Source organism: Camelus ferus, chromosome 36 (genome assembly GCF_009834535.1).
Source record: "Camelus ferus isolate YT-003-E chromosome 36, BCGSAC_Cfer_1.0, whole genome shotgun sequence".
Classification (NCBI taxonomy): domain Eukaryota; kingdom Metazoa; phylum Chordata; class Mammalia; order Artiodactyla; family Camelidae; genus Camelus; species Camelus ferus.
Window position 1 is genome coordinate 21,660,082 of NC_045731.1, and position 11,196 is coordinate 21,671,277.

The 11,196-nt window shown below is 39.1% G+C and overlaps 1 pseudogene; it reads left to right on the forward strand.

Annotated features, from left to right (window-relative positions):
- The window catches only part of LOC116661731, a 322,303-nt pseudogene extending 311,568 nt beyond the window's left edge, over positions 1–10,735 (forward strand).
- The last annotated feature ends 461 nt before the right edge of the window (positions 10,736–11,196 follow it).

An 11,196-nucleotide genomic window follows, 5' to 3' on the forward strand; every position in this document is an offset into this window, starting at 1 on the left:
ACTTTTCTTCCCCCCCAACAGGAAGCCCCATATGCACAAGCAGTTATTCCCATCTTCCCACTTCCTCACAGCCCCAGCCCCAGGCAGGCCATTGTTCTCTCTGCTGTGGACTTGCCTGTGTTGGACTTTCATGTAAAAACGAGAGTCATTCATGTAAAGGGAAACGTCTATTATGACTGACTTCTTTCAACACTGAGTAATCTTTTAAATGTTTTGTCCATGTTTGTTGCCTGGGTCAGTACTCTATGCTTTGCTATTGCTGAATAATATCCACTGCATGGCTGGGCCCCACGTTACCATTCATTAGGTGATAGTCATTTGTGTTGTTTCTGCTTTTTGGCTGTGATGAGTAATGGCGCCGTGAATATTCCTGTAGGAGTTTTTATGTTGGACATTGGTTTTCAGTTCTCTTACTGTGTGCCAGAGAGCAGAAAGGCTGGGTCATTCATAAACCAAATGTTCAAATCTCTGAGGACCTGCCAGGCTGTTTTCCAAAGTGGCCACACAGCGTTACATCCTCACCAGCAAGGGCTGCGAGTTCCGCTTCCTCTGTGTCCTCATTAGAGCTTGTTACACTTTTTTTTATTATAACCTATTGTAGTGAGTGTGAAGCCGTTTCTCCTAGTGGTTTTGACTTGATTTCCATTACAGCTAATAATATTGAACATCGTTTGATTGTGCTTATTGGCCATTTGTATATTTTCTTTGAAAAATACATTTCCAGATCCTTTATTCACTTTTTAATTGAGTTCCCTTTTTATTGTTGAGTTATAGGAGTTTTTTTTTTTTAATTTGAAGATAAAAATTCCTAATCAGATAAATGATTTGAAAAAATTTTCTCCTGTTGCTTTTTCACTTTCTGGATGGTGTCCTTTGAAGAAAAGATTTACATTTTGATGAATTCAAATTTATCATTGTTTCCTTTGTTCCTTGTGTTTTGGGGTAATATTTATAATCTGAGGTATTTTATTTAAACATTTATATATAAAATAACTTAATTCTTAGGACCGTTCTAGGAGACGGGTTCTGTTGTTGTCCCCAGTCTATGGATAGGAGACTGAGATGCAGAAAATTTCACTGACATATCAGTGTCAAAGCTACCAAGTGCTGAGGGAGTTCAGACACTCATGTTTGTCCCAAGCATCTGTGCTCTTCACCACCATGCTCCACTCCTTCCTGGAATCGTTATGGAAAAAGTCTTTCCTTTTTTGATTTCTTGTTAGTTTGTTTTCTCATTGGGGACCTCAACTCCTCATTTTCCTTGCAGAGATCAGTGTAGGTTTATTTTAGGTCTCATGTAGGCAGAAGCATTGCTATCAGTTTACTTCTTTATTACTCACTTTCCAGTGATGATTGTTGCTAGTTGAACTAATCAAGTCATGCTTAACTCTTTCCTGCTCATGACACTAAAAAGAGAGTCATTACTTACAGAATGCTCAAAGAAGAAAGTACTTGAGTGATTTTATTTTTCTAACAAATCAAACCAATCAAATAAAAACCCCTATGTTGGAATAGATTATAAGCCCTCCAGAATAGGGTCACTGTCATCCTTGTGTTTCATTTGTTTAGTCACAGTGTCTGGATAGTGCCTTGTTGTCCAGCAGTTTTGTTAGGATACGGTGCTCGTGAATCATTGTAAGGACAGAATTTTGACAACAGACTGTGTTGTTCATTTCACGAGGGAAAAGATCATATAGAAATACTGCTCAGATCTATTTTAAAATTAAGCTTGGAATTTTGAGAAGAGTTCAAGAAAGCATATAAAGATCTTTTTCACTAATTTTAGATCTATCTTACACACATTATGTTTACATAGCAGAGTAACTTATCAACAAGATTTGACAAGAGTAGTGTATTATTGATTATTTGTTTTAGTTGAAATATTCTACCTGGGATAAAGTAATCAGTGCCCATAAATGAACATATATATATGTATTTCTATGCAACATGGGAGCAGACTTCATATGTTTCTGTATAATATATATGACTGTGTGTTTTAATCTGTCTGTCAGTGTTTTTATAGTTTTTCAGCAATGTTGTAGCCTTAGAATTCTTCTAAGAAAATCACCCCCTATTCTAGTGCAGTTTGTACTGTGTATCCTGTCTTATGCATGGGATTCCACTCTTCCCTCAGTGAGGAATTTCCTCTCCTACTGAGGTAGTAGCAGAGTTAAAGGAACTGTGATTTCTAGGACTTTGCTCTCCATGTGTTTGCAGTTGGCTGTCAATCACGATTTTCCCTTTCTTGAGTTTTCATTCTTCAATTAGAATTTTTGAAAATAACTATTAATATGTTGCATCAGTCTCCCTAGAAACTTGATGTGTTTGTACTTTTCAGTTTTCAATTTATGAAAAATATAAATGCACTCTTGTTTTAAGTAGTCCTTTTTCACTAGATATTTGTTTACCTCTTTATAGTTAAAATATTACTTTCCCAATGAATGAATCTGTGTGCATGTTTTAAAAGATACCTTACTTTTTATTTTTCTTATTGTAACAGTTATATTCATTGTAGAGAATTTAGAAAATAAGGATAAACACAATAATAACTTAAAAATGGCCTCTAGCCTCACCTAGAGATACAGTTGTAAGGTTTGAAATTGAGAATTACAAGTCCTCTCACGTTGTTCTTTTTCAAGCACATTTTGGTTACTGAGACCCTCGAATTCCCATATGAATTGTAGCAGCAGCTAGTCAGTTTCTGCAGTGGAACCCGCTGGGATTGTGATCAAAACCACGTTGCATGTATGGATCGCTCTGGGGAGCACTGCCATTCCAAGAGCGCTGTCTTCTGATCCAGGAATGTGCGTGCTGTGTCTGTCCAGGAATTTAGGTCTTCTTTAATTTTTTTCAAAAATGCTTTGAGTTTACAGAGAATTATTTTACTTTTTTTTCTTTGCCTTTATACTGAGGACAAGTGTGCCAGTTCCGGGATCAGAAGTGTATTTGAGCCCCGCCACTTGCTGCCACCATGGACGCTGCACTCTTGCTTTGCCCTGTGTAAAATCTTGCACAAAATAGGACCTCAGTAACTCTCTTTTGAATGAATGATAATATGATTGTTGAATGATGCTTGAGAGTCCTTGTAATGATGTATTTTTCCCAGCCTTTCCCCTATTCATAATGAAGCCCTTTCCCTTCCTTTCCTCCAGCCTGGTTTTCAGCCTGCCTGTGGCATTGATTTTCCCTGTCTGTAGACTCTTCTTTTCACTGGTTCACGATAATCTTACATGTGCCCTTTGGAAACTTGCTAAATGACAAGAAAGAGCAAATCCATTGCATGCTAGTATTTTTAGAGTGTGTTATTCTTTTATCGATTGAAATTAAATCAGGCTTACCCCCTGAGCCCTCCCATGAGCTTTTTCTGCCTTCCTACAGGTGATACTGCTCTGGTTGCTGCATGTCCCTGCCCCCAGCCTTGGTTTTGGAGTTGAGTAAGTCACCATCAGTGGAGTACTCTCTTTAAAATTTGAAGACAACATTTGCTCCTTCTCCCTTGTTGGGGACTTGGATGAGATGAGGTACCAGATAAAGAATGGAGCCCCACCTCATTCTGACCCCTGCTCTTTCCGTTCCTTTCTCCAGGGGAAAAGAGTACAATTCAACAGTATAAAGATTGATTGTGAGCTAATGAGATAGACAAGACAACCGAACATTTATTAAATATACTTTCATGCCAGAAAAAAATGTATTATACACACAAAAAGCACACAGAGCACGTTAGTACCGTGCTTACAAATGTGGGTCCGAGTTCGAGTCCTGCTCTGGAGTGACCAGTCCTGTGAGATGGAGAAATGTTAGGTCAGCTTAGCCTCTCCCGGACTTGTTTCCTGTCCTGCAAAGACGGACTCGCTAGGCGTCCCACCCCCATAGAGGTGCTGTGGGGTGTAAATGACGTGCATGGGCAGACCAAGCACAGCTTCTCGTTCCTCGTAAGTGCAGGATAGAATGGATTTGCGGAGACGGCGTTATGGCCGCACCGTGTAGACTCTCAGTGCTCCAAAGGGAAGACTTGTGGTTTGGAGATGGGATTCTCACTTCGGTAAATACCCAATGATTGTGTTATTGGGCTCTTCTGATTTGAATCTATTCTTTGGAAAGTACATATTGTAGATATATTTTTTCAAGCATGCGTGCTTTTTTTCTTTTATTATTTACAGTTCTACTCTCTCATCTCTTGGTGTGACTTTTCATGGAATCCAGGAAACAGCCCTAAGCCACCTGCCTCTTCACACTTCTCCGTGGTGGTTTTCTTCCCTGACTAGAAGAGGGTTTTGCATAGGAAATTTTCTTTGTTCCCCTTTTCTTGCAGTCTCTCTCTCTGTCTGCCCATCTCTCACCTGTCCATCTGTCCATTTATCTACCCACTCATTCTTCTGACATGTTCCAAGAAGCACTTCAGGCAGCTTACAGAAGAACTAGATACCAAATAAACAGGTGAGAAAATGGGGCCAAGTTCAGACAGTGAGGCTAGGAAGCGAGCTTGTGTGATGTTTGCAGGCGTGAGACACACGCCTCTGCCCTGTGACTTATCAGATCGACAACAAGAGTGTGCCTGAGGCTCCCAGCAGACACAGGGAAATAGGGTTTGTGGGAGATGCTCACTGGCTGTGAAATAAATAAGTGGATGTGAAGAAGCCCAGCCTTTCCAGCTACTAAGGCTTAGGAGGATATTTTGAGTGTCTTCCAAAATCAGAGTATTTCATCTTTTATATTGTCAGAGTTCTACATATTGTTGGTTACATTCTATACCTGGAAATTTCTCCAAAACTCCTTCCTACATGAGTCCCATGGCTCAGGAATGGGGTGGTCCTGCTCATTGACGGTGTTTGGACAGAAACAGAAAATGACAGCCTCAAAGGAGCCTGGGATTTGTCAGTTATGTTTTGTCAGTGCTGTAGATTTCAGAGAATGTTTTCACAGTTTCTCTCCATCTGAGGCGGCAGTGTGCTCTCTTAGCAGCATCAGGAGCTCAGGGCCACGGGATGGTGAGTGCTGACTGCACTGCCGTCAAGGCATCTAAGGTAGTCACTGCAGGCGTGGTGCTTTTACATACGGCATTTCATGTTCTTTAATAGAAGGTTTCAACAGGGAGTTAATTGAGTTAATTAACATTTAATAAATATGATAATTTTTTGAAAAGACAGTTATAAGCAGAATATAAGCTGTGAAGATTTTAAGAACGGTTTCATTACTGAAATTTCAGTAGGGAAGATTCAGTTTACCTTATTTATGCCTCTCTTTTAAAGTAACAAAGAAACAAGACAGAAAAAGCAGAGGATGATTTCTGTTCTTCCTCTCGGCTTGCAGGTGCCCTCACCTCCAGTGACATCCATCCAGACACCAGCACTGACACTGGCCGTGCTCAGAACTGCCTCAGCCCTGAAGACACAACTGACAAATAGAAGGGGGCCACGCCCTGTTACAGCAGGTGCTCTCACTTAGTGGGTCCTTATGTAACTGTGCGGTGTTAATCAGGATCGCCCGTTCTACATTACATGACTCTGCTGCGGTGTCTCCTAGTTACTTGTTTCTGTATGTACTCGTGTATTTTCTCCAATGTGTGGTACTACACATCTTAAAATGCTTTTTTCAGATGAAAAATAATGTGTATTTAATATAATAAGTCTGAAAAAAGGGGCAAAAGAGGCTATCCTTATCCCACTACTCAGAGATAATAATTAACACTTTAACATCTATTTTCTGTTCTTTTCATCAGTGTGTATCAACTCTCTCATAAAAACCAGTGAGCACTCTGTGCCTGTTTACTGTGTGGAGACCTCCATTTTCCATTTGGCTTTTTATATGTTTTTCTACAATATTCTAATTCCCCTGGCATGATTTTTAATGACCAGTATAGCATTCTGTCTTGTGGAGGCATTGTCCATTTTACTTCGGACTTAAATAAACTTTTAAATTCCAAGTATATTTAACTGAAATACTGAAAAGAGAACTGTGGTGGTACTGAAAGGCCCCTATATCCCTTCCCCTTTTTTCCTGAGGGCAAAACTGTTGACAATGTGGTGTATATATTTCATGACATTTATGCCTATGTATATACACATACATACATAGATACATACACGAATCTGAGAAATCTATGTATATGTGTGTGTATATATGCTTTATTGAAAAATAAGGCCATAATACATGTTTTATGCAGCTCGCTTTATTCACTCAGGGGTATAACATAGACGTCCTCCCACTCCATACTCACCCGGTCCTTTCAGATAGAGTGGAGGGGTCCCCTGATGTGCAGGTGTGTTCTCTTGTGCAAGGACACCTTTGGTGGGAGAGTGCTGTGGACAAGGCCCTGAACCATGCCGAAACGCCGGCCCCATCAGAGCCCACAGCTCGCCGTGATTTACCGCTTCATTGTATTGATGGTGGACACTTAAGTTTTCTCCATTTTCCACTGTCAGAAAAGATGTTTGACTGGCATCCTTCTTCTGTAAATATTCCTGTGATCTCGTATGAGTATTCCTTTAGTTAAGGCTTCTGGAAATTTAGTCCCTGGATGTGACATTTACATTCATCACAGGCTCTTTTCAAGTGACTCTAGAAATTCCATCTCCAGTGGGGAATGAAAAGATGTAGAATTACTTATGTAACCATTTCTCTATAGCAGGATTTGATTTCACTTCAGCTTTTCATCCCACCATTGTAAACAGTGCTGTGAAAATATCCTGATGAGTACATCTTTTTGAACTGATTTTTTTCTAAACGAAACGATTCCTAGAAGGGGAGTTCAGTCTGTGTGTACACACGTTTTTCAGAGTTTACATATCCATTGACATGTCGTCCTCCAAACACGTTGCTCACAGTTTGTTCTCTCACAGATGGACACTAGCTAGAACAACTTTTAAAAATATTTGCCAATATGATGAGCAAAAGTGCTTTTTCATTGTTTTAGTTTGCATTTGATGACCAATGAGGTATTCAGCATTTTTCACTTATTAGCCATCTGACTTTTAAAAAGTGAATGATCCCTTTTGTCCTTCGCACACAGTTAAGTGAGGGAGCTTCTTGTTGCTTTGTGACAGCTCTTTGTATGTTATGAACATTAACCCCTTGACTTCATCAATATGTATCACGCAGTTTTTACTTGTCATTTCTTGCCTTTCATTTTATTCAGTAGGTTTACTTTTGTTGTGGCCCAAAATATACTTAAGATAGTAAATGTCTTCTTTTTGGGTTTTATTTTTGGTATTATTTTAGAAATACTTTCTTATAATGGTACAAATCTCTTCTGTAGGTTTTTTAATCTCTAAGATGGAGATGATAATAGTACTTGTTATAGTGAGGAGAAGTTGAATTAATATGAGCAAAGAGTTGTATTTGCTGTTATTAGTACTTTTTAATATTTACATCACTATCTGTAATTTTTCTTGTGGTCATTATGACAGGAATAGAATTTGTTCTTTCCAGGTGATTCTCTGATTTTCCCAGGACAATTATTGAATTCATACTTTGCTCTTTGATTTGAAATCCCACATGCACAAAATACTTATGTACACTAAAGTCTCTTTTTGAGCTCATGGTTTATTTCTGTCAATCTTACTTTATTACTCCAGCACCATAACTTACATATTGTAAAAATTTATTTAATATCTGACAGTGTGATTTTTTTTTTGATTCTTTTCTTCCATCCCAATTTTTCTTGGCTAGTATTATGACTTTATTATTCCTGAAGAATTCTAAAATACTTTGTTCAAGTTAAAGAATAAAAACAGATAAGGGTTTTCATAGGATTTTTTAGTAAGTTTTGAATTATCTTTAACAGAGCATTCATTTTACAAAGCTGCTTTCCTCCATGCAATATGTTGATGTCTCTACATTCACATCTCTTACTTTACCCCTCAGTATAGTCCTGTATTTTTCTCCATGTACAACATGGGCATTATTTTTGAGTTTAGCCCAGATTATTGTTTATGTTTTACTTAATTTTGTAAGTGAGAATTTTTTGCAATTATATTTTTTAACTCTTCAAACTGACACCTAGGAAGGCAGATTCGGATTGTCAATACTCACTTTGTAACTTGTCATTTAAAATTGTAAGTATTAAATACTTGTTCCAGAATCCTTTCTTTTCTGTTTTTCAAAATTTGTTTCCAAGATTATCAAAGTGGTCGTAGCTAAGTAGTATATTTGGGGAGACTGATGGAGAGAGGTAGTGTGGCTCATGTACAAACTGTGAGCATTTTCATGGCTGCCTTTAGGCTGGAGAGGCCTCCGAAGAGCCCAGGTTAGACCAGGGATGGCTTTTTATGCACTTGAAAGCCAGCATTCCTGCCTTTGTGGAGAAGCCTGTTGGGCGTGACAGGTAGATGATCAAGGTCCGATGGAGGCCATTGGCTGCACAGAGCGCTGTGACTGTGAGAACTGGCGACCATTAACATGGGAAATGCTTGGCGCCAGGAACACTGCAGGGGAGCTGGGGAGCCTGTGTGTTAAGGATTTTCCAGTCCTGGGAGTGAGAAGAGCAGACTCTGCATTCAGATCTGAGTTTGAATTCATCCTCTCTTGTTTAATGGTCCTCTGACTTTTGTCAAGTTATATATCCGCTTTGAACTCCTGTTTTCTTGTGTCTCAAAATAGGAGAATTACGGCCTGCTGCTAGAGTGTTTGATCAGGGTAAATGATTTGTGTCTATAAGATGCCACGTACTGTCACAAGTTCAGTGAGAAATGGGCTGTTGCCTCTTCTGCAACTCAGTGTTCGACAAGACACCTGGGGAAAGCCAGTCCCTAATTTGTGTGTGATGCAAGTAGGAACAAAATTAATGTCTTGCCTTTCGCTAGCAGTATTCTTACTCCTTTGCTTCATTTACTTCTTTCCTCCTTTCATTTCCCCTTTCCCCTCCTCCACCAAAAGAACCTGAGAATGTCTCAGAACACTAGATTCAAATTACTTTAAAGGTTGTCTCATCCTCATGAAATGACAGTAACATAAAAAAATCTGTACACATCCCAGAATTCATTGTATTTGATTTACGCACACACGCGCGCGCACACACACACACACACACACACACACAATCAGGCTACCTCCCACTTACAGAGGAAGAAGAACCACTTATTCTGAGTTTTCATTCACTGTCCGTGAGAGCAAAGTGTCTTACGCAGACTTTCACCTGGCTTCATGCATGGTGTTTTTAGTTGGATTTCTGCTTTGTGGCCATAGAATTATTCTCCTAACAGAAGAGAGGAAGTGGAGACATAGACATTCTGCTCAGATATTGGTGTCATCATATTTGAGTTGGGAAGGACTTAAGACAGCATAGAGTCGTATCTGTTTATGGGTGAGAATCCATGATAGTGTAACTTGGACAAGAACCTGGATCTTCTGCCATCGTGCCCACGAGGGTGAAGAGGCAACTTGGTGGGGGATGGCAGTGATCCTTCTTGCTTGAGTTCCAGGGTCTTGCTAGTTTTCATTGCTCACCTGCCTTTAGTTAAGGTCCATGTGGCCTCTCATGGGAAGGTCACGCTGTTCTGATAAATAAAGTTACTAATCAGCAAAAAGCTCTGGACCCACTCATATTTCCCAGAGTTTTTTCTGCTGACCTGCTGACACTTTATATAAATGAGACCTAAGAAACTACTGGATATAAAATCCTTTGTGTTATCCTCGAGTTCCATAGGAATGGGGTGCTGTCTCAGGCTGTCTAAGGCTAGATCTGAATAAAGATAGGGTGATAGGCTTTGCTGCTGGACCCTCCACAATCAAATGTGTTTTCCACCTTAGTGTTTAGAATCAGGCAGATGAGCTCAAATCTTGCCTTTACCAGTTATTAGCTTAGTGACCTTGGGGAAGAAACTGTACTTAATTGTGTTCAATTTTCTTTGTTTGTAAATAAGTTCAGTATTTATTTTAAGGTTTTTGATTTAGAGTTGAATGAGTTAATTTCCTCATTTATACCTAAAATATATATCGCGTGGCTCTATGATGGTGCCTTGGTTGTTGATTACTAAGGCACTCGGCAGGGAGAAAGGGGGTGGGGGACCCCTGGATTCTAGAGCTTATTATATTCCAGGATATGCTTGTAAAAGACTGGATGTGCAGTGGATTTTTAGTAAATATCCATTCCTTTCCTAATCCGCATTGATTGTGTATATATCTTTATATTAATATATGAACAAATTTATAATGCAATTTAAATCTTTCTGTAGAATTTAAAATATGTAGTTGTAACAAAAATACGTGAAATAAAATGATTTCACTTTTATTTTCTTTTCAATAAGCAAAACAAAATAAAATAGAAAAGAAAAAAAAAGGTTTGAAGGAGTAGAAATAACTTTCTTTCCGTAGAATCAATTCCCTAACAAAGGTTTTTTGGTTGTGTTGTTAAACAGCATATAAAATTGATAGGTTGTGACATATTGGAAATGAGGAAACAGTGGAGACATACTACCTCCAATGAAGTCATTTAGTTACCACGTCAAAACTAGTTCTGCTTCCTGAATGACAGGCCAGTAAATCGGGAGATGAGGTGTTAGAGCAAGGAATACTGACTTTATTTGAAAAGCTGGCAGACCCAGAAAATGGCATACTGATATCCTGGAGAACCCTCTTCCCCAAGTCAGAATTCAGTCTCCTTTTTTACTAAAAAGGGGCGGGGGTGTTGTTGGTTGTTGCAAACTTCTTGCTGTACGAATTGATTTCCTTGGAATCCTTTGTTCTTGCAGCTGTCCATGTGGGTCAAATCATGGTGCCCCTGTAAAACCTCCAAAAATAAACAAAGTTTATTCTGTTTTACTACTTGCCATCTATATATAAGTGCAGAAGAGCTAACATCCTTAAAGATCAGAGCCCGGAGAATAGTCTCTCCTGGATATTTCAGGCTAAAGGCAACTTTCTTTTACAAAAGCTCCAGAGCTAACAAGTCTGAACCTAGAAAACAGGGCAGAGGTTTAAAGCCAAAGGAACACATCTAATATGGAGTCAAATTTGTTCTTTTCTATTACAATTTCTTTTTCCACCTCATAAATAATTTTATTAAGAAACATGGGCAATTTTTTTTTTATTTTTGCTTCTTAATAACGGATAAGTGGTCCAAATACATTTTTGTGAACAGGGATGCTGTGCGTGCCTTGGGGTCACAGCAAATTCTTGTTGGGGGTGGTCGACCCTGCAACATGCCTGCTGCCCCGTGACCCTTGGTGAGAGTCCCCCTAACCAGGGGCTATCTTCAGG